Source organism: Hordeum vulgare, chromosome 4H, assembly GCF_904849725.1.
Source record: "Hordeum vulgare subsp. vulgare chromosome 4H, MorexV3_pseudomolecules_assembly, whole genome shotgun sequence".
Lineage (NCBI taxonomy): Eukaryota > Viridiplantae > Streptophyta > Magnoliopsida > Poales > Poaceae > Hordeum > Hordeum vulgare.
The window spans coordinates 366,013,894-366,036,468 of record NC_058521.1 but is presented as its reverse complement, the minus strand read 5'-3'; positions in this window follow the sequence as shown (position 1 = coordinate 366,036,468).

Sequence of the window (22,575 nt, the reverse complement as noted above, 5' to 3'; positions counted from 1 at the left end):
GATGCGAGTCGGGATGTGATGTTCCATCTCCTGTAAAAGGATTAGCCAACAGTTTCTCTAGCATATCCGAAGGAATTTCATAATAAATATTTTCAGTAGGTGCAGTAGGTTGAGGAGCAACTCTTTGTGCTTCCAGTCGAGGTGAAGATACCCCGAACAAGCTCCTCAAAGGATTAGTTTCCATAGTGACAAGTGACAATAAATTTCAGCACACTATATAAATGTTTCCTTACCAAATTCCACTTACCAAAGGCGCTTCACTCCTCGGCAACGGCGCCATAAAAGAGTCTTGATGACCCACAAGTGTAGGGTATCTATCGTAGTCCTTTCGATAAGTAAGGGTGTCGAACCCAACGAGGAGCAGAAGGAAATGACAAGTGGTTTTTAGCAAGGTATTCTCTGCAAGCACTGAAATTATCGGTAATAGATAGTTGTGTGATAAGATAATTCGTAACGGGTAACAAGTAACAATAGTAACAAAGGTGCAGAAAGATGGCACAATCCCTTTTGTAGCAAGGGACAAGCCTGGATGAACTCTTATATAAGGTAAAGCACTCCCGAGGACACATGGGAATTTCTGTCAAGCTAGTTTTCATCATGTTCATATGATTCGCGTTCACTACTTTGATAATATGATATGTGGGTGGACCGGTGCTTGGGTGCTGTCCTTACTTGGACAAATATCCCACTTATTTTTAACCCCTCACGCAAGCATCCTCAACTACGAAAGAAGAATTAAGACAAAGTCTAACCATAGCATTAAACTAGTGGATCCAAATCAACCCCTTATGAAGCAACGCATAAACTAGGGTTTAAGCTTCTGTCACTCTAGCAACCCATCATCTACTTATTACTTCCCAATGCCTTCCTCTAGGACCAAATAATGGTGAAGTGTTATGTAGTCGACGTTCACGTAACACCACTAGAGGAAAGATAACATACAACGCATCAAAATATTGAACGAATACCAAATGCACATGACTACTTATAGCAAGACTTATCCCATGTCCTCAGGAACAAACGTAACTACTCACAAAGAAAAATTATGTTCATGATCAGAGAGGTATTGAATAGCATTAAAGATCTGAACATATGATCTTCCACCGAGTAATCCAACTAGCATCAACTACAAGGAGTAATTAACACTACTAGCAACCTTACAAGTACCAATCGGAGCCGCGAGACGGAGATTGGTTACAAGAGATGAACTAGGGTTTGGAGATGAGATGGTGCTGATGAAGATGTTGATGGAGATGAGTCCCCTCCGATGAGAGGAGTGTTGGTGATGACGATGGCGACGATTTCCCCCTCCGGAGCTCTAGATTGGTTCTGCTCAAGTTCCGCCTCGTGGCGGCGGTGTTGGGGAACGTCGCATGGGAAACAAAAATTTTCCTACGCGCACGAAGACCTATCATGGTGATGTCCATCTACGAGAGGGGATGAGTGATCTACGTACCCTTGTAGACCGTACAGCAGAAGCGTTAGTGAACACGGTTGATGTAGTGGAACGTCCTCACGTCCCTCGATCCGCCCCGCGAACAATCCCGCGATCAGTCCCACGATCTAGTACCGAACAGACGGCACCTCCGCGTTCAGCACACGTACAGCTCGACGATGATCTCGGCCTTCTTGATCCAGCAAGAGAGACGGAGAGGTAGAAGAGTTCTCCGGCAGCGTGACGGCGCTCCGGAGGTTGGTGATGACCTTGTCTCAGCAGGGCTCCGCCCGAGCTCCGCAGAAACGCGATCTAGAGGAAAAACCGTGGAGGTATGTGGTCGGGCTGCCGTGGAAAAATCGTCTCAAATCAGCCCTAAAACCTCCGTATATATAGGTGGGAGGGAGGGGACCTTGACTTGGGGCTCAAGGAGCCCCAAGGGGGTCGGCCGAGTCCAAGGGGGAGGACTCTCCCCCCAAACCGACTTGGACTAGGTTTGGTAGGAGGGAGTCCCCCTTCCTTCCCACCTCCTCCTTTTTTTTCTTTCTCTCTTGATTTTCTTCTCCTTGGCGCATAGGGCACTTGTGGGCTGTCCCACCAGCCCACTAAGGGCTGGTGTGTCTCCCCCAAGCCCTATGGGCTTCCCCGGGGTGGGTTGCCCCCCCGGTGAACTCCCGGAACCCATTCGTCATTCCCGGTACATTCCCGGTAACTCCGAAAACCTTCCGGTAATCAAATGAGGTCATCCTATATATCAATCTTCGTTTCCGGACCATTCCGGAAACCCTCGTGACGTCCGTGATCTCATCCGGGACTCCGAACAACATTCGGTAACTAACCATATAACTCTAATACGCATAAAACAACGTCGAACCTTAAGTGTGCAGACCCTGCGGGTTCGAGAACTATGTAGACATGACCCGAGAGACTCCTCGGTCAATATCCAATAGCGGGACCTGGATGCCAATATTGGATCCTACATATTCTACGAAGATCTTATCGTTTGAACCTCAGTGCCAAGGATTCATATAATCCCGTATGTCATTCCCTTTGTCCTTCGGTATGTTACTTGCTCGAGATTCGATCGTCAGTATCCGCATACCCATTTCAATCTCGTTTACCGGCAAGTCTCTTTACTCGTTCCGTAATACAAGATCCCGCAACTTACGCTAAGTCACATTGCTTGCAAGGCTTGTGTGTGATGTTGTATTACCGAGTGGGCCCCGAGATACCTCTCCGTTCACACGGAGTGACAAATCCCAGTCTTGATCCATACTAACTCAACTAACACCTTCGGAGATACCTGTAGAGCATCTTTATAGTCACCCAGTTACGTTGCGACGTTTGATACACACAAAGCATTCCTCCGGTGTCAGTGAGTTATATGATCTCATGGTCATAGGAATAAATACTTGACACGCAGAAAACAGTAGCAACAAAATGACACGATCAACATGCTACGTCTATTAGTTTGGGTCTAGTCCATCACATGATTCTCCTAATGATGTGATCCCGTTATCAAGTGACAACACTTGCCTATGGCCAGGAAACCTTGACCATCTTTGATCAACGAGCTAGTCAACTAGAGGCTTACTAGGGACAGTGTTTTGTCTATGTATCCACACAAGTATTGTGTTTCCAATCAATACAATTATAGCATGGATAATAAACGATTATCATGAACTAAGAAATATAATAATAACTAATTTATTATTGCCTCTAGGGCATATTTCCAACAGTCTCCCACTTGCACTAGAGTCAATAATCTAGTTCACATCACCATGTGATTCCAATGAATCCAACACCCATATAGTTATGGGGTCTGATCACGTCTTGCTCGTGATAGAGGTTTTAGTCAACGGTTCTGAAACTTTCAGATCCGTGCATTCTTTACAAATATTTATGTCATCTTATAGATGCTGCTACTACGTGCTATTCGGAAATGCTCCAAATATCTACTCTACTATATGAATTCGTTTCACTACTCATAGTTATTCGGATTAGTGTCAAAGCTTGCATCAACGTAACCCTTTACGACGAACTCTTCAACCACCTCCATAATCGAGAAAAATTCCTTAGTCCATTTGTTACTAAGGATAAATTTTGACCGCTGCTAGTGATTCAATCATGGATCACTCTCTGTACCTCTCAACAGATTTTGAGTCAAGGCACACATCAGGTGCGGTACATAGCATGGCATACTTTAGATTCTACGGCTAAGGCATAGAAGACGACATTCGTCTATTCTCTTTATTCTGCCGTGGTCGGGTTTTGAGTCTTACTCAAATTCACACCTCACAACGCAACCAAGAACTCCTTCTTTACTGATCTATTTTGAACTCCTTCAAAAACTTGTCAAGGCATGCATCTTGTTGAAACTTCTATTAAGCGCTTTCGATCTATCTCCATAGATCTTTGATGCTCAACGTTCAAGTAGCGCAATCTAGGTATTCCTTTGAAAAACTCCTTTCAAACAACCTTGTATGCTTTACAGAAATTCTACATTACTTCTTATCCACAATATGTCAACCACATATACTTATCAGAAATTCTATAGTGCTCCCACTCACTTCTTTGGAAAATACAAGTTTCTCATAAACCTTGTACAAACCCAAAATCTTTGATCATCTCATCAAAGTATATATATTCCAACTCCGAGATGCTTGCACCAGTCCATTGAAGGATCGCTGGAGCTTGCATACTTGCTAGTATCTTTAGGATCGACAAAACCTCCTGGTTGTATCACATACAATGTTTGCTCAAGGAAACCGTCGAGGAAACAATGTTTTGACATCCTACGTGCAATATTTCATAAATAATGCATCAACAACTAACATAATTCTAACAGACCTTTAGCATCGCTACGAGTGAGAAAGTCTCATCATAGTCAACTGTTTGATCTTGTCGAAAGCATCTTTGCGACAAGTCGAGCTTTTCTTAATAGTGATTTATCACCATCATCGTCTGTCTTCTTTTAAAGATCCATTTTACTCAATAGTCCTATGACCATCAAGTAGTTCTACCAAAGTCTACACTTTGTTTTCACACATGGATCCTCTCTCGGATTTCATGGCTTCCAGCCATTTGTCGGAATCTGGGCCCACCATCGCTTTCTCCATAACTCGTAGGTTCACTGTTGCTCAACAACATGACCTCCAAGACAGGGTTACCATACCACTCTGTAGTAGTACGCGACCTTGTCAACCTACGAGGCTTGTAGTAACTTGATCTGATGCTCGATGATCACCATCATCAGCTTCCACTTCAATTGGTGTAGGCGCCACAGGAACAACTTGCTGCGCCCTGCTACACACTGGTTGAAGTGATGGTTCAATAACCTCATCAAGTTCTACCACTCTCCCACTCAATTCTTTCGAGAGAAACCTTTCCTCGAGAAAGGATCCGTTTCTAGAAACAAACACTTTGCTTTTGGATCTGAGATAGGAGATGTACCCAACTGTTTTGGATATCCTATGAAGATGCATTTATCCGCTTTGGGTTCGAGCTTATCAGACTGAAACTTTTTCACATAAGTGTCGAAGCCCCAAACTTTCAAGAAACGACAGTTTAGATTTCTCTAAACCTCAGTCTATACTATGTCATCTCAACGGAAATACGCGGTGCCCTATTTAAAGTGAGTGCGGTTGTCTCTAATGCATAATCCATAAACGATAGTGGTAATTCGATAAGAGACATCATAGTATGCACCATACCAAATAGTGCGTGGCTATGACGTTCAGACACATCATCACACTATGATGTTCCAGGTGGCATGAACTGCGAAACAATTTCTACATTGTCTTAACTGCGTACCAAAACTCGTAACTCAGATATTCATTTCCATGATCATATCGTAGACAGTTTATCCTCTTGTTACGACGAACTTCACTCTGAAATGGAATTGAACTATTCAATATTTCAGACTTGTGATTCATTAAGTAAATACTTTTGTATCTACTCAAATCGTCAGTGAAGTGAGAACATAATGATATCCACTGCGTGCCTTAGCACCCATTGGACTGCATACATCAAAATGTATCACTTCCAATAAGTTACTATCTTGTTTCATCTCAATGAAAACAAGGCCTTGCTCATGTGGTATGATTTGCATGTCACTAGTGATTCAAAAACAAGTGAGTATAAAGATCCATCAGCATGGAGCCTCTTCATGCAATTTATACCAACATGACTCAAGCGGCAGTGCCACAAGTAAGTGGTACTATCATCATCAACTCGTATCTTTTGGCACCAATATCATGAACATGTGTAACACTACGATCGAGATTCAATAAACCATTGAAGGTGATTATTCAAGAAAATAGAGTAACCATTATTCTCTTTAAATGAATAATCGTATTGCAATAAACACGATCCAATCATGTTCATGCTTAACGCAAGCACCAAATAACGATTATTTAGGTTTAACACCAATCCCGATGGTAGAGGGAGCGTGCGACGTTCGATCATATCAACCTTGGAAACACTTCCAACACGTATCGTCACCTCGCCTTTAGCTAGTCTCCTTTTATGCCGTAGCTTTCATTTCGTGTTACTAATCACTTAGCAACCGAACCGGTATCCAATACCCTCATGCTACTAGGAGTACTAGTAAAGTACACATCAACATCATGTATATCTAATATACTTCTCTTGACTTTTGCCAGCCTTCTTATCTACCAAGTATCTAGAGTTGCTCCGCCTCAGTGACCGTTCCCCTCATTACAGAAGCACTTAGTCTCGGGTTTGGGTTTAATCTTGGGTCTCTTCATTAGTGCAGCAACTGTTTTGCCGTTTTACGAAGTATCCCTTCTAGCCCTTGCCTTTCTTGAAACTTAGTGGTTTTACAAACCATCAACTATTGATGCTCCTTCTTGATTTCTACTTTCGTAGTGTCAAACATCACGAATCGCTCAAGGATCATTGTATGTATCCTTGATATGTTATAGTTCATCACGAAGCTCTCACAACTTGGTGGCAGTGACTTTGGAGAACTATCACTATCTCATCTAGAAGATTAACTCCCACTTGATTCAAGCGATTGTCGTACTCAGACAATCTGAGCACACGCTCAACGATTGAGCCTTTCTCCTTTACTTTGTGGACAAAGAGTCTTGTCGGAGGTCTCGTACCTCTTAACAAGGGCACAAGCATGAAATCACAATTTCATCTCTTTAGAACATCACTTATGTTCCGTGACGTTTTACAACGTTTTCGGCACCTTGCTTCTAAGCCATTAAGTATTTTGCACTGAACTATCGTGTAGTCATCAGAAACGTGTATGTCGGATGTTCATAGCATCCACAGACGATGCTCGAGGTGCAGCACACCGAGTGGTGCATTAAGGACATAATCCTTCTGCGCAGCAACGAGGACAATCCTCGGTTTTACAGACCAAGTCTGCAAAGTTTTGCTACTATCAATTTTCAACTAAATTTTCTCTAGGAGCATATAAAAACAGTAGAGCTATAGCGCAAGCTACATCGTAATTCGCAAAGACCATTAGACTATGTTCATGACAATTAGTTCAATTAATCATATTACTTAAGAACTCCCACTCAAAAAGTACATCTCTCTAGTCATTTGAGTGGTACATGATCCAAATCCACTATCTCAAGTCCGATCATCACGTGAGTCGAGAATAGTTTCAGTGGTAAGCATCTCTATGCTAATCATATCAACTATACGATTCATGCTCGACCTTTCGGTCTCATGTGTTCCGAGGCCATGTCTGCACATGCTAGGCTCGTCAAGCTTAAACCGAGTGTTCCGCGTGCGCAACTGTTTTGCACCCGTTGTATGTGAACGTTGAGTCTATCACACCCGATCATCACGTGGTGTCTCGAAACGACGAACTGTAGCAACGGTGCACAGTCGGGGAGAACACAATTTCGTCTTGAAATTTTAGTGAGAGATCACCTCATAATGCTACCGTCGTTCTAAGCAAAATAAGGTGCATAAAAGGATTAACATCACATGCAATTCATAAGTGACATGATATGGCCATCATCACGTGCTTCTTGATCTCCATCACCAAAGCACCGGCACGATCTTCTTGTCACCAGCGCCACACCATGATCATCCATCAACGTGTTGCCATCGGGGTTGTCGTGCTACTCATGCTATTACTACCAAAGCTACATCCTAGCAAAATAGCAAACGCATCTGCAAGCACAAACGTTAGTATAAAGACAACCCTATGGCTCCTGCCGGTTGCCGTACCATCGACGTGCAAGTCGATATTTCTATTACAACATGATCATCTCATACATCCAATATATCACATCACATTGTTGGCCATATCACATCACAAGCATACCCTGCAAAAACAAGTTAGACGTCCTCTAATTTTGTTGTTGCATGTTTTACGTGGTGACCAAGGGTATCTAGTAGGATCGCATCTTACTTACGCAAACACCACAACGGAGATATATGAGTTGCTATTTAACCTCATCCAAGGACCTCCTCGGTCAAATCCGATTCAACTAAAGTTGGAGAAACCGTCACTTGCCAGTCATCTTTGAGCAAAGGAGGTTACTCGCAACGATGAAACCAGTCTCTCGTAAGCGTACGAGTAATGTCGGTCCAAGCCGCTTCGATCCAACAATACCACGGAATCAAGAAAAGACTAAGGAGGGCAGCAAATCGCACATCACCGCCCACAAAATTTTTTGTGTTCTACTCGAGAAGACATCTACGCATGAACCTAGCTCATGATGCCACTGTTGGGGAACGTCGCATGGGAAACAAAAATTTTCCTACGCGCACGAAGACCTATCATGGTGATGTCCATCTACGAGAGGGGATGAGTGATCTACGTACCCTTGTAGACCGTACAGCAGAAGCGTTAGTAAACGCGGTTGATGTAGTGGAACGTCCTCACGTCCCTCGATCCGCCCCGCGAACAATCCCGCGATCAGTCCCACGATCTAGTACCGAACGGACGGCACCTCCGCGTTCAGCACACGTACAGCTCGACGATGATCTCGGCCTTCTTGATCCAGCAAGAGAGACGGAGAGGTAGAAGAGTTCTCCGGCAGCGTGACGGCGCTCCGGAGGTTGGTGATGACCTTGTCTCAGCAGGGCTTCGCCCGAGCTCCGCAGAAACGCGATCTAGAGGAAAAACCGTGGAGGTATGTGGTCGGGCTGCCGTGGAAAAGTCGTCTCAAATCAGCCCTAAAACCTCCGTATATATAGGTGGGAGGGAGGGGACCTTGCCTTGGGGCTCAAGGAGCCCCAAGGGGGTCGGCCGAGTCCAAGGGGGAGGACTCTCCCCCCCCCAAACCGAGTTGGACTAGGTTTGGTGGGAGGGAGTCCCCCTTCCGTCCCACCTCCTCCTTTTTTTTTCTTTCTCTCTTGATTTTCTTCTCCTTGGCGCATAGGGCACTTGTGGGCTGTCCCACCAGCCCACTAAGGGCTGGTGTGTCTCCCCCAAGCCCTATGGGCTTCCCCGGGGTGGGTTGCCCCCCGGTGAACTCCCAGAACCCATTCGTCATTCCCGATAACTCCGAAAACCTTCCGGTAATCAAATGAGGTCATCCTATATATCAATCTTCGTTTCCGGACCATTCCGGAAACCCTCGTGACGTCCGTGATCTCATCCGGGACTCCGAACAACATTCGGTAACCAACCATATAACTCTAATACGCATAAAACAACGTCGAACCTTAAGTGTGCAGACCCTGCGGGTTCGAGAACTATGTAGACATGACCCGAGAGACTCCTCGGTCAATATCCAATAGCGGGACCTGGATGCCAATATTGGATCCTACATATTCTACGAAGATCTTATCGTTTGAACCTCAGTGCCAAGGATTCATATAATCCCGTATGTCATTCCCTTTGTCCTTCGGTATGTTACTTGCTCGAGATTCGATCGTTAGTATCCGCATACCTATTTCAATCTCGTTTACCGGCAATTCTCTTTACTCGTTTCGTAATACAAGATCCCGCAACTTACGCTAAGTCACATTGCTTGCAAGGCTTGTGTGTGATGTTGTATTACCGAGTGGGCCCCGAGATACCTCTCCGTTCACACGGAGTGACAAATCCCAGTCTTGATCCATACTAACTCAACTAACACCTTCGGAGATACCTGTAGAGCATCTTTATAGTCACCCAGTTACGTTGCGACGTTTGATACACACAAAGCATTCCTCCGGTGTCAGTGAGTTATATGATCTCATGGTCATAGGAATAAATACTTGACACGCAGAAAACAGTAGCAACAAAATGACACGATCAACATGCTACGTCTATTAGTTTGGGTCTAGTCCATCACATGATTCTCCTAATGATGTGATCCCGTTATCAAGTGACAACACTTGCCTATGGCCAGGAAACCTTGACCATCTTTGATCAACGAGCTAGTCAACTAGAGGCTTACTAGGGACAGTGTTTTGTCTATGTATCCACACAAGTATTGTGTTCCCAATCAATACAATTATAGCATGGATAATAAACGATTATCATGAACTAAGAAATATAATAATAACTAATTTATTATTGCCTCTAGGGCATATTTCCAACAGGCGGTGTTTCTTCCCGAAAGCTCTCCCTTGATTTTTTTGGGCGAGAGAGACTATATATAGTTGGAGTTGGAGGCTGCGGAGCCACGTGGGCCCCACGAGCCTGCCAGGCGCGCCCTAGGGGTGCGCGTCCTGGGCTCGTGGGCCCCTGGCTCCCTGTCTTCGGTTAATTCTTGCGCAAGTATTTTTTATATATTCCACAAAAAATCCTTGTAAATTTCTAGGTCATTTCGAGAACTTCTATTTCTGCAGAAAAACAACACCATGGCAATTCTATTGAAAACAACGTCAGTCCGGGTTAGTTCCATTCAAATCATGCAAATTAGAGTCCAAAACAAGGGCAAAAGAGTTTGGAAAAGTAGATACGATGGAGATGTATCACCCCTCATTGGTTACCCCAAGTGGAAGGTGGAGATGTAGTCAGCAGTAAATTTTCCTTACACGGAGACTGTAAGGTTTGTCGAACCAGGAGGACTCCTAGGCTCAACAAGTAGGTGTCTAACACCATGGCGCTAGCAGAAGACGTGGACCTGCACACACAACAAATAACTTTGGTCCCAATGAGTACAGATGGGTTGTCAATCTCTACGTCCTTGTAGTTTGCAACGGATCAAAACACAAGCGGGAAGGTTATAGTGATTGCAACGGAAAAGTAAATGAAAGCGGTAAATAGTGGAGGTGTAAACAATGATGGTGATATGGACCGGAGTCAGATGACGTTCACTAGTGACGTCTCTCTCCCAAAAGACAATAAAAAACTATGCTAGGGTAAACAAATCACAGTTGGGCAATTGACAGAATTATGATCGCACCGCAATGCTAGTTATGCTCCTTGATAGTTAGAGGTTCAATAGTAATGGGAAATACGCCGAGATAAGTAGACCGTTTATTCATCAGCATCTACTTACTAATCATCCACCTTGAGATATCTATCCATAACATCTCTCCGGTATTAAGTTGCGAGTCCCACCCAAAGTGTGAACTCAAAGCAACGGACAACTGCATTAACGGACTATGCGTAAGGTAAAAAAATCCTTGCAACCATGGTCACAAGCACCGTTGTTTTCTCCCTGGTGGCAACAAGCACATCCCCTATTCTCATGTTTCTGTCACTCAAGCTAGACATCGAGGGGCCCGAACCCACAATCATGCATAACGGTCCCTCTTGGAGTTATGATCTACTACTTGTCCAAAGCAATAAAAAGCAACGAAGAACATGCAAGAATCACCAAGGAACTTAATATACAAGGATAATCAAATATATAACTCATAACAATTTGAACATAATTTCATAATCCATCGGATTCCAACAAACCGAGCATAGCAATAGCAAAAGAATTACATAGATGCCTTGATCATGTACGACAGCTCACAAGGACTAATCATTGAAGCACAAGATTGGAGAGAAGACATCACATAGCTACTGGTCATGGACTCACGGTCCAAGGGAAACTACTCATGGCACATCCGGGAGGCGTCCATGGTGGTGGAGAAGCTCTCGGAGGTCAATCCTCCCTCCGGCAGGGTACCGGGAAGAGGTTTGCTGACACTCCCGATCTCGGAAGCGCTGTGGCGGCGGAACGATGGAGAAATTCGCGATTCCAGAAAGTGTGCGAGGGTTTCCTCATGGAACACTAAATATAAGCCAAAGGAGGGCACCAGAGGAAGTGGGGCCCACCCAGGCGGCCTCCTGGCACGGCCTGGGGCCTGGTCGCGCCAGCAGGCCGTCTGGGAGGCCCCTGGCCCCCTCTGACCCTCCTTCGGTGATCCCGAAGCTTCTTTTTCGCTGATTTTTTATATGTTTTCTGGATTTTTTCGGGCTTTGGAAAATTGGGTAAAAGCCCCTGCAAAAAATACATCAGCAGACAGAAACTGGCACCGAGTGCACTGAGTTAGTAGGTTAGTCCAAATATGTGTAAAATGATATAAAAGTGCAGCAAAACATATAACAATGTCACCCAAAAGATCATGGAACAAGGAGAAATTATAGATACATTTGGGACGTATCAACATCCCCAAGCTTAATTTCTGCTCGTCCTCGAGTAGATAAATGATAACACAATAATTTATGTGGTGAGATGCTAACACACATATAAGAACTTCAAAGTAAAGAAAGTGAGATATGTAACTCAAGTCAAGACAATAACAAGCAAGAGTCTATATCTAGTATTGAATTTAGCAAAGTAAGAACATAAAAGTGCAAGAGCTCTCGCTGTCCGTGACTCGAATGTCTCCAAATGGTGTTTGCGTGCAAGAAGTGGGAGATGGGTTCAGAGATAAATATTTTTTAATTGAGAACTCAATCTACTAAACCTCACACTTAGTCTCCTTTGGAATCTTATTTTGACTCATTCTCAGACCACTTGTCAGGCACAAGTCAAAATGATCCTCTCCCTTTCGACTTTGAGCACTCATGCAATGGATGAGCGTAAGCAAGATATGTTGGCACTTAGGATGGAAAATAGAATAATGATGGGGAAGGAAGACAAAAAGGTGTGAAAAGTTCACATCAATGAGGACAACCATAGGCGAGAGAAAGCTAAATGATAGATATGATGTGAGGAGTAGGGATTGCCATGTAATGGATGCACATATGAGCTAAGGTAAGCTCTCCAATGGAACTAGTGGGGGTGCATCCAACTTGTTTGATCATGAAGACCTAGAGCTCATTTGAGGAGACTCATCATTGGGATATGCAAACCAAGTTCTATAGTGTAAGGGTCCTCACATAGTTATGCATGAATGATAATCTCTATGTAGTACCAATATAGTAATGGAGTACGAGCGTGGATCTTTCAAAAGGAATAGTAGTGTTGCCCCCTTCTCTCTCTTTTTATTTTTTATTTTTTTGTGGCCTCTTTGGATTTTTCTTTTTATCTCTCATTTGTCCTCTTTGGGACCTTCTGTTTTGTCCACTTTGGGATCTTTTCCTCACTTAAGGGCAAAACTCTATGTTTTACATGAATAAAAAAATCATCACACTTTAAAAGAAGTACACAACATAAAGACAAGTGAAAACTATCATGATGTATACAAATGTATGCCTCTGCGAGTGTAGCAGGATATGCAATTATACTAGCGCGTCATGTAGCAATAATGAGGGAAAGGCCCAACTAGCATGCGGCTCTATGATCAAGCAAAAGCATGTATGACATGAAGATCAAGTCATGAGATGATGGATGATACATGGCAACGCATCTCGGAAAGGCTATGGAAATGCCTTAATAGGTAGGTATGGTGGCTGTTTTGAGGAAAGATATAATGAGGCTTATGTATGAGAGAGCGTATCATGTCATGGGTTTGTATGCACCGGCGGAGTTTGCACCAACTCTCAATGTGAGAAAGGGCAATGCACGATACCGAAGAGGCTAGCAAAATATGGATAGTGGAAGTGCCAACAATCGAATACTCACATTAGTGCGAAGAACTCATACACTTATTATCGGTAACTCTCTATATAGTTAGAAAATTCACAAAGAGACAAGTACCCCGAGGAGGAACGTTTGGGGGTTTGGTTATCCTTGCCCCTCCTCGACTCACGGTAACGTGAGGGTACTCTATATATTCCAACCCCTCCATAGGTTAGCGATCAGTTTAGTAGCTAGAGTTCTCAACTAATTTTTAGTTTTTGAAAAACACACATATTTCCGAAAATACGATACCTATCACTAATAGGCTCAAGCTCTTGGCACCAATAGTCCAAACATTACTCAAATCAATACCTCAAAACTATTGCAAGTTACTACTATACTTAAATAGCAATCTCAATTACCTACTCATGCAAGACACACAACTCAGTGCAAAAAGCCACTCTCTAAACAAGATAAGCATGATAACTCAAGAGAGTTCCATAAGCAACCTCAATAATAGCTCTTAAAAAGATAAGCATGCAAACTAAGAGCTAAGCATGATAGTAGCTACGAAAAGATGAAGAACACACAAAAAGGATAAGCATGAAAACCTATGTTGTGTTCTAGAGTGGAATGGAGCGTGTCTCTCTCCCAAACAAGGTAGGCTAGGTTCCGACTTGTTATGACCAACAAACTAAACTAAAACAAAACTAAAAAGAAAATAGCGGAACGCTCCAAGCATAGCACATATCATATGAAGTGATAAAAATATAGTATGGAGATGGACGACCTGATGATTGTTGATAGAGAAGGGGATGCACGGGGGCATCCCCAAGCTTAGACACTTGAGTCTCCTTTGAATATTTCTTGGGGTGCATGGGGGCATCCCCAAGCTTGAGCGTTTGACACTCCTTTATCTTCTTTCATCATCTCTCCCATCGCAATACTTGAAAACTCCCTTCATACAAAACTCATCATAAGCCGATTAGAGTAGTTAGTTCCCTTAATAAAATAATTCAATACCTGTTGGAAATAAAAATTCTCATGACAATCTACTGCTTCTCATGAATGCCAAAATATTTTTGGAAACCAAAAGCAAGCTTAGGATTAGCAAAACAATGAAAACACAAAACACGGCGGAATCTGTGAAAAACAGAACATCAGGTAATAAATAATTTATTCGGGGCACTTATGCAACTCAAATAAAAAAAACTCAGAACAGATACCATAAAGAAAATTATATAGAGCATGCTGTCAAAAAAATTCAAATCAAAAAGATGATCTAGTGATTTTTGGCGATTTTTTCCGTCAAGCAGACAGAATCTGTTTCTGGACAGCATGTCACAATTTTTGAACTTTCTTGCAATCGGAGGCTATAACTTGGCACAAAGCTTAAAAATAATGATACAATGATGCTGCTACAATAGAAACACACATCAAGACCACTAAAACATAAAGTAAAAATATATTGGGTTGCCTCTCAACAAGCGCTTTCTTTTGTGCCTTTGAGCTAGGCATAATGCAAGAAGATCAAGTGTTATCAACTCCAAAAGAATAGCTTGCCCGTGTAACGAACTCATAAGGTATCTTAATATTCTTTCTACGGAAGTGTTCCATTCCCTTTTTAAGAGGAAATTGGAATTTAATAATTACCTCTTTCATGTCAATTCACCAATGGTGCGGAGAAAAGGACGTCCCAAAATAATTGGACATGAAGGATCACATTCAATGTCCATAATAATAAAATCAATGGGCACATAATTATCACTGACAATAATAAGCACATAATAAATTCTCCCTAAAGGTTTCTTCATAGAAGAATCAACAAGACGAACACCAAAAGAACATGGATCATACGATTTCCAATCAAGCATATCATACATTCTTTTGTTCATAACAGAGGCACTAGCTCCAACATCACACAAAGCAAAGCAAGAGATATTATTCAATTTAATTTTGACCATAGGATCCCAACCATATTCCAGCTTCCTAGGAATATAAGTATCTAGCTTGAGCTTCTCCTTCCTAGCTTTGATAAGAGCATTGGTAATATGCTCGGTGAAGGCAATATTAAGTGTACTAGTGTGGCGGTCTTTAGCCATTCTTTGCAAAAAGGTGATGACTTCGGAGAGACTAAAATTCCCAAAATTAATAATGTTGCTATTAAGTAAAATTGTAGTGTCATCCTCTATGTTTGATTTGCTCTCCATTATAAGAGTTTGTACATCTTCCCAAGTTTGGGGACGTTTAGGAGCAACTTCAAACCAAAGATCTTGTGGCTTTCCGACGCAACCATGCCAAGGGCATAATTCGCCATAATGACTAGTATAGTCACATGGTTTACTTGTAAAAAGACCCTTAGTGGTAAGTGGAGCAATAGAGGAGAAATTGTACTCATTGTTGTTGTGACTAGTGGAGTCACCCAGCTTGGTGTTCTCAGTGGAACCCATAGTAGCAGCAATAAGCAAGAGCGAAGCAACTATTTTTTGTGTGGCTTTTGGGTATAAGACTCTAAAGAAAAAACTATAAACCAAACTAACAATGCTAAAAAGCAAAGGTAAAACATAGTGCGCAACTCCCCTATCTTGAAGAGTGGAGTCCCCGACAACGGAGCCAGAAATTCGCTTGATGACGAGATGATGTATATACTTCTCGCCCCTCGTTGGTTACCCCAAGTGGAAGGTGGAGATGTAGTCAGCTGCAAATTTCCCTTAAACGAAGACTGTAAGGTTTATCGAACGAGGACTCATAGGCTGAACAAGTAGGTGTCTTCCACCCTGGCACTAGCAGAAGACGTGGACGTGCACACACAACCAATAACTTTTCTCCCAACGAGTACAGAGAGGTTGTCCGTCTCTCCGGACTTGTAGTTTGCAAAGGATCAAAACACAAGCGGCAAGGTAATAGTGATTGCAACAGAAAAGTAAATGAAAGCGGTAAATAGTGGAGGTGTAAACAATGATGGTGATATGGACCGGAGTCACATGACGTTCACTAGTGATGTCTCTCTCCCAAAAGACGATAAACAACTATGCTAGGGTAAACAAATCATAGTTGGGCAATGTCATAATTATGATCTCACCGCAATGCTAATTATGCTCCTTGATAGTTAGAGGTTCAATAGTAATGGGCAATACACTGAGACAAGTAGACTGTTTATTCATTAGCATCTACTTACTAATCATCCACCTTGAGATATCTATCCAGAATATCTCTCCGGTATTAAGTTACGAGTCCCACCCAAAGTGTAAACTCAAAGGAACGGACAACTGCATTAACGAACTATGCGTAAGGTAAACAATCCTTGCAACCGTGGTCACAAGCTCCGTTGTTTTCTCCCTGGTGGCTACAAGCACATCCCCTAGTCTCATGTTTCTGTCACTCAAGCTAGACATCGAGGGGCCCGAACCCACAATCATGCATAACGCTCCCTCTTGGAGTTACGATCTACTACTTGGCCAAAGCAATAAAAAGAAATGGAGAACATGCAAGAATCACTAAGGAACATAATATAAAAGTATAATCAAATATATAACTCATAACAAACTGAACATAATCTCATAATCCATCGGATCCCAACAAACCGAGCATAGCAATAGCAAGAGAATTACATAGATGCCTTGATCATGTAGGGCAGCTCACAAGGACTAACCATTGAAGTACAAGATTGGAGAGAAGACGTCACATAGCTACTGCTCATGGACTCATGGTCCAAGGGAAACCACTCACGGCACATCCAGGAGGCGTCCAAGGTGGTGGAGAAGCTCCCGGAGGTCAATCCTCCCTCCGGCAGGGTGCCGGGAAGAGCTCTCCTGACGCTCCCGATCTCGGAAGCGCTGCCGCGGTGGAACGATGGACAAATTCGCTATTCCAGAAAGTCTGCGAGGGTTTCCTCTCGTGGCCTGGCCGCGCGAGCAGGCTGCCTGGGAGGCCCCTGGCCCCCTCTGGCCCTCCTTCGGTGATCCCGAAGCTTCTGTTTTGCTAATTTTTATATAGTTTTCTGGATTTTTTCGGTCTTCGGAAAATTAGGTAAAAGCCCCTGCAAAAAATACATCAGCAGACATAAAGTGGCACTGGGTGCACTGAGTTAGTAGGTTAATCAAAATATGTGTAAAATTTTATAAAAGTGTCGCAAAACATATAACAATGTCACCCGAAAGATCATGGAACAAGCAGAAATTATAGATACGTTTGGGACGTATCAATTACGCATATCCAAAGGCGAAGATGCCTTGAAGTCGCTTGGGGAAGATGCCAAGGTAGGTCGTGTAGTCATCGAGCGGTGGTTGGTGTTGAGCTCGTGACCTTCACGCTTGTGCATCATTGGGTGCCGTGATGTTGGCGTCATTATTTTTCATGTTAGTTATATTGTTGATGCCGGTTTGATCTTCCCGGAGATGGTAGCTCGGAAGCATGTGTACTTGAGTGTCATCTCGAAGATGATGAAGAACTCATGTGGTTGTTGATGAGGGCTTTGAACTCGTCCATTTGAGCATCTATCTTGGCGTAGAAGGTTTTCTTCATGGCATCAAACTCGTCGTTGTGGTTGTAGACCTAAGTAGATGTGCTTTGCCTAGCCATCACAACACTCGAGAAAATGTGAGTGGCAAATGAGCTAAACAATACCAAAATACCGTTTCCCAAAGTGGAGGATGTATCCCGTTTCACTCAATGTGAAGGAGAGAATAGTGGAATTGGTACGGGACTTGCTCACTCACACCTACAAATAAAACTTATCGAGTGGCTTGGTTAGGACAAGTGGCAAAGTTCATGCAAATTGAAGTCCAAGATATTGTAAATGTTGAAATAAATCCGAAGGACACAAAATGCAAAGCAAGTGATCACAAATATAGAGGAGGGCAATAAAGAAACACACGCAGTGGGATAATGGGGCTTGTGCAACTATAGGGATGAGCAAAGCTCGTGTTGAATAAACACAAGGAGAGATGCTAGCTAATTGCATGTTTTGGCACGATTCACCACTTGGCACCAATCCTATTCTTGCAAGGAGAACGTTTTCTATTCATGTATCCTTATGCACAAGTATCTCTTGTCTTGCTCAACACTTTTTGCTTATGAGCTTTTGATCTTTCTTTCTTGCTTATAAGCTCTTTTTGTCTTGTTTTTTTGCTCTTCTCTTCCTTGCCATTGTTCTTATTGAGCCTCAACCAACTATATGAGACAAGTATGACAAGATATGCACGGGAGCAAGCAATTGCAGTATATGATATTTCTAATGATGCAACAATGTGATATCGTATCACTATGGTGCACAATTTTTTGTGAAGCCTGACAATACTCGGATAGCTAGTCTCAATAGGTATGAAGGTAATCACAAAGATGGTGGGGCTATCAAGATGTAATGGCAAGGAAGGTAAAGTGTATGAAGGAGTGATACCTTCATGACACTTAATGATCAGGACATGAATACCATTGTTACACGTGCTGTACGTACTGGACCAGTTACTAAAGCTCGCGCACGCCAATTGAATTACGAGGTACTTTCATTTCTCTTGGAAATATTTCTAATGTTCATGAACATATGATGCTTTCTAAATTATATACTTTTGTTTTGCTTATGAATGAAGGACCTGAGAAAGGACGTGGATGTCACCTAGAGGGGGGGGGGGTCAATAGGCGCTTTAAAATAATTATGGTTTAGGCTTGAACAAATGCGGAATACAACTAACGTTTAATTTGTCAAGCACAAAACCAAAAATAACTAGGCTCACCTATGTGCACCAACAACTTATGCGAAGCAAGATAATCAACTAAGTGATAGCAACATATATAACAAGAAACAATATGGCTATCACAAAGTAAAGTGCATAATAAAGGGATCGGGTAAGAGATAACCAAGGTACATGGAGACGGCGATGTATCCCCAAGTTCACACCCTTGCAAATGCTAATCTCCGTTTGGAGCGGTGCGGAGGCACAATGCTCCTCAAGAAGCCACTAGGGCCACCGTAATCTCCTCACGCCCTCGCACGATGCAAGATGGCCCGATTCCACTAAGGGACCCTTGAGGGCAGTCCCTCAACCCGTACAAAAAAGGTTGGGGCAATCTCCACAACTTAATTGGAGGCTCCCAACAGCACGACGAAGCTTCACCATAATGAAACTTGGCTTCGAGGTAACCTCAAATGCTTGACGCAATCTACACAACCTAATTGGAGACCTTCACGCATGCCTGGAGCTTTGCACCACAATGATTGAGCTCCCACGCACCACTAAGCTTCTAGGATGCCAAAGCACCAGAGAAGAACAAGTGTTAGGGTACCAAACACCCAAGAGTAATAGGCTTCTCAAACTTCACTTCCACGTATAACCGTGGAGAACTCAAAGCTATGCACCAAATGCAATGGCAAGGGCACAAGTGCCCAAGTCCTTCTCCCCCAAATCCTACCACAACAACTAATGCAATGGTGGAAAATGAGAGGAAGAATGAAGAAGAACACCAAGAACTCCAAGAACTAGATCCAAGGGGTTCCTCTCACATATAGGAGAAAGTGATTGGTGGAAATGTCGATCTAGATCTCCTCTCTCTTTCCCCTCAAAAAGGAGCAAGAATCATTGGAGGGATTGAGAGTTAGCAAGCTCTAAGAAGGTCAACAATGGGGGGGGGAACGAGCTCAAGATTTGGGGAACCATTGGGGAAGAAGGCCCCCTAAAATAGGTCCCCAAAAATCTGCGTGTTATGTGCAGAATGACACACGGGTGGTACAACCGGTGATGTGGGCGGTACAACAAGTCAATGTAATATAGCGGTACAACCGGCCCATAACCGCCCAAGAACCGCTCCAAAATAGAACCTAGTCCAGTGGTAGAGTGGTACATGGCCGGTACAACCTCCGGACCAATTCTGGAGCAATACAACCGCTCCAAACACCGGATGTACCGGTCGAGCGGTACAACGTGTGTTAGGGTCGGTACAACTTGTGAGTGAAAAATAGGTAAGACAAAAACAGCCATAACTTCCGAATACGAGCTCCGAATTGAGAAAACTCAAGCTTGTTGGATTGCAGATGTCAAGTATTATCCAAACAACAAACGGTTATAGATAGAAGATGTAGTAAAAAAATGCCAATGATATAGATATGTAAAACCTCTATGAATGAACCGACAAAACTCCAACATCAAAAACATCATAGAAGATGCACACCAACTCCGTTTTCGATGAACTCGAGCTTATCATGAAGATGACCATAAGCTCCACAACTCACAAAGAGAACCACCAAACAAGAACCAAGAAAGATGATGCAAGGATGCAAATGGTTTGAGCTCTCAATGAACGATACGATCAAGCTACTCACTTAAGAGCCCCCTTTGACAGTACGGCAACCTATCCTAAAATAGAAAAACCTATCAAGGGCAAACCTATACCTTGCACATATTACACTTGAGATACATTATGAAGATCTTTACTTCCTCAAGATGGACCACCTTTCTTGATTGCGTTGGCTTGATGAAGACTAGTTGATTGCTCCCCCATACTCACTATGGGTGAGCCACTCTTCAGCATATCTTCACAAGTCCATTTCCACCACAATGGGCGACAAGCTTCAAGCAGGATATGTTCGTGATGCTCCACTTGATATTGCACACCGCAAACTTGATGACGATCACCACTTGACGTCATCCTCCATGGGTTGAATGAGATCTCCCTCTTGAAGCAAGCCCATGGAAACACACGTAACCCCACACAAAACTCTCATGAAACCATGGGTTAGTACATAAAAGCGTAATTGACAATGTTTACCATATCGTGGGATCATTTGATCCCTCTCGGTACATCTTGTATGCTTTGTATGTCGATTAACTTGATTTACCCTTTGACTTAGGCCTGATCAACCTTGTGTACTTATGACCATTCTTTTGATAATACCTTGAATAACACCTTGGTCATCATGTAAACTCCTTGAAACCAACAAATGGACTTCAAGAAGTGCCTATGGACAAATCCTTCGAATATAACTTAAGGAAACCATTAGTCCATAGGGATTGTCATCAATTATGAAAAGCACACATGGAGAAATATGCTCTAACAATCTCCCCCATTTTGGTAAATGATGACAATCACTTTCAAGAGAGTTTATATAAGGAAATAAGCATAAGCAAGCACACACGTGCAAATCAATGCATGGGTATGATATGCAAATGCTTAAGCAACAAAGTCAAAAACTCTCTTAACTTCTCCAAACTAAACTCTCTAAACTTATCCCCCATTGGCATTGATTGCCAAAATGGACGAAAAGCTTAGAAAGCCACTATAATAGGTGTTCCTCCAAAAAGTGTGTACTTCTCATCAAATGAGTGCAAATAAATACACATATACAATGATAAGTAGTTGGAGGAAAACGAACTATATCGAGGACCCGAAGATTGCAAAAAGAAAGGATCGTATGGCACAAAGATATACAAAAGAGAGAAGCAAGCAATCAAAAGATACCAAAAGGAATAAACAATCACATGGTCCTTTGAACCACATGAATAAGACATATTATGATATGGGCAAAGGAGTTTTAGTGCACAAAATAGGATCGTTGCTCCCGCAAAATTAATAAAAACACACAACAAGTGCAAGCAAGTAGATAAGACAATAAACATATCACTTGCACAAAACATATGGTTGAGCAACATGTAAAAGTGACATGGCAAAACACTTGAGAAGACTAAGATAAGGATGAGCATTAGTCATCAACATTAGTCTTGATGAAATGAGACACCGAGTGCAAGACATATCCTTCCCACACATGCTACTAGGAAATGGGTTCACAAGCTTACTAGTAAACAAATTAAGAACCAACACTTGTGAAAATCCATGGTGAAGAAAGGAAATAATTTACACTCAAAAAAAAGAAAGGAAATAATAGCCTTGTCAAGAGGAGGGAAACTAATTGAAATGGCAAGCCCTCGTCAAGACAAGAATGAGGAAAAATTAATCTTCACCAACAAAGAGTGCATCAAGATGCAATGATAGAAGATTCACACTCAAGACAAATCCTTCCACGAAACCACCAAAAACTGAAAAAGGAAATGCAACGGTGGACGTGAAAGAAAAGAGGATATCAATTAGAGATGGAACTTCTCTCATGTGTAAAAGATTCTAGGTAGAAGACAATCATGATGATATATATCCACAAAGAAGGATGTACACACGAAATAGTTACAAGAAGGAACGAACAAGATATTCAAATGGAAGTCATAAATACGCCAATAAGATCTTTGCTTGAAGGCATATCACATGGCCTAATATTTTCTT